Below are 2,856 nucleotides of genomic sequence, written 5' to 3' on the forward strand. Positions count from 1 at the left end.
CTCAACGCTCGAACTAGGCCGAGAAGGAGTGAGGGAGTCCTGGATTAGGGGGTGTCCGGATGGCCGGACTATAGCCTTTGGCCGGACTCCTGGACTATGAAGATACAAGATTGAAGACTTCGTCCCGTGTCCGGATGGGACTTTCCTTGGCGTGGAAGGCAAGCTTGGCGATACGGATATGTAGATCTCCTACCATTGTAACTGACCCTGTGTAACCCTAACCCTCTTCGGTGCCTATATAAACCGGAGGGTTTTAGTCCGTAGGACAGAACAACAATCATACCATAGGCTAGCTTCTAGGGTTTAGCCTCTGTGATCTCGTGGTAGATCCACTCTTATACTACCCATATCATCAATATTAATCAAGTAGGAGTAGGGGTTTACCTCCATCGAGAGGGCTCGAACCTGGGTAAAACCATCGTGTCCCTTGTCTCCTGTTACCATCCGCCTAGACGCACAGTTCGGGACCCCCTACCCGAGATCCGCCGGTTTTGACACCGACATTGGTGCTTTCATTGAGAGTTCCTCTGTGTCGTCATCTTTAGGCCTGATGGCTCCTCCGATCATCAACAATGATGCGGTCCAGGGTGAGACTTTTCTCCCCGGACAGATCTTCGTATTCGGCGGCTTTGCACTGCGGGCCAATTCGCTTGGCCATCTGGAGTAGATTGAAAGCTACGCCCCTGGCCATCAGGTCAGATTTGGAAGTTTGAACTATACGGCTGACGTCCGCGAAGACTTGATCTTTGACGGGTTCGAGCCGCAGCCAAGCGTGCCGCACTGTCGCGATGGGCATGATCTAGCTCTGCCGCCGGACAGTGCCCTGGAGGCCGCATAAGTGTCCGCTCCAACCCTTAGCTCGGAGCCGACTGCGCCGATCGAGGACGGGTGGCTGGACACCGCCTCGGGGGCTGCTATCTCTACGGCGATTGAGCCGAACACCAACCCTGTCCTTTGCGAAGCTCGTGACTCCAAGGCGCCGGACACCTCTTCGGACTCCGAATCTTCCGCGCCCCTGCCAATCGCCGATTGGGCGCCGATCATGGAGTTCACCACCACGAACATCTTTCAGCACTCGCACTTCGGTGACATCCCAAATTCACTAAAATCTCTCTCTTTATCAGGAGAGCCCTGGCCGGACTATGGCCAGGAAGGTTGGGATGCGGACGACGAAGAAATTCAAAGCCCACCCACCACCCACTTCATAGCCACTGTTGATGATTTAACCGACATGCTCGACTTCGACTCCGAAGACATCGACGGTATGGACGATGATGCAGGAGACGACCAAGAACCAGCGCCTACAGGGCGCTGGAAGGCCACCTCGTCATACGACATTTACATGGTGGACATCCCAAAAGATGGGAATGGCGATGGAACAATGGAGGATGACCCCTCCAAGAAACAGCCTAAGCGCCGGCGTCAGCGGCGCCGCTCTAAATCCCGCCACAGCAAAAATGGTGATTCCGGCACGGGAGACAATAACACCCCGGACAGTGCCGAAGACAACCCCCTCCAGCAGGATTCAGTGCAGGAGGATGAAGAAGCCAACCCTCATGAGAGAGCGGCAGGCAGAGAGGTAGAGGACGATAATTACATGCCTCCATCTGAAGACGAGGCAAGCCTCGACGACGACGAATTTGTCGTGCCTGAGGATCCCGTCGAGCAAGAGCGTTTCAAATGCAGGCTTATGGCCATGGCAAGCAGCCTCAAGAAAAAGCAGCAGCAGCTTAGAGCTGACCAAGATTTTCTAGCCGACAGATGGACTGAAGTCCTGGCGGCCGAAGAGTACGAACTCGAACGCCCCTCCAAGAGCTACCCAAAACGCAGGCTGCTACCCCGATTAGAGGAGGAAGCACCTAAGCCTACATCACCAGCGCATAATATGGCTGACCGGCCACCTCGTGGCCGCGACAGAGAGACCTCTCGGCCCTCCACTCAAGCCGCACCCCGGCGCCGCTCAAAAAATACCAAGGCACGGGAAAATGCGCCAGACTTGCAGGATATATTGGAGGACAAGGCAAGGCAAACAAGATCGATCTACGGATCGCGTGGGTGCCCCACGATACTTGATGATAACCGTCACGCCGGATAAGGCAATTCCGGCTGGGCCGAACACAATAGACAAAGCTCATTTGAGCTGCGTCGTGATATAGCCCAATACAGAGGCGCCGCACACCCACTATGCTTCACAGACGAAGTGATGGATCATCAAATCCCTGAGGGTTTCAAACCCGTAAACAATGAATCATATGATGGCACAACAGATCCTGCGGTCTGGATCGAGGACTATCTCCTCCATATCCACATGGCCAGCGGTGATGATCTACATGCCATTAAATACCTCCCACTCAAGCTTAAAGGACCAGCTCGGCATTGGCTTAACAGCTTGCCAGCGGAGTCAATTGGTTGTTGGGAAGACCTGGAAGCCGCATTCCTCGACAACTTCTAGGGCACCTATGTGCGACCGCCAGACGCCGATGGCCTAAGCCACATAATTCAGCAGCCAGAGGAATCAGCCAGACAATTCTGGACACGGTTCCTAACCAAGAAAAATCAAATCATCGACTATCCGGATGCAGAGGCCCTTGCAGCCTTCAAACATAACATCCGCGACGAGTGGCTTGCTCGGCACCTAGGATAGGAAAAGCCGAAATCCATGGCAGCCCTCACAACACTCATGACCCGCTTTTGCGCGGGAGAGGACAGCTGGCTAGTTCGTAGTAACAACATGACCAAGAGCCCTGGTAATTCGGATAAGGACAGCAACGGCAGGTCGCGTCGCAACAAGCACAAGCGCCGCATTAATGGAGATAATGCTGAGGATACGATAGTCAATGCCGGATTCAGAGGCTC

Source organism: Triticum aestivum, chromosome 1B (assembly GCF_018294505.1).
Source record: "Triticum aestivum cultivar Chinese Spring chromosome 1B, IWGSC CS RefSeq v2.1, whole genome shotgun sequence".
NCBI lineage: Eukaryota > Viridiplantae > Streptophyta > Magnoliopsida > Poales > Poaceae > Triticum > Triticum aestivum.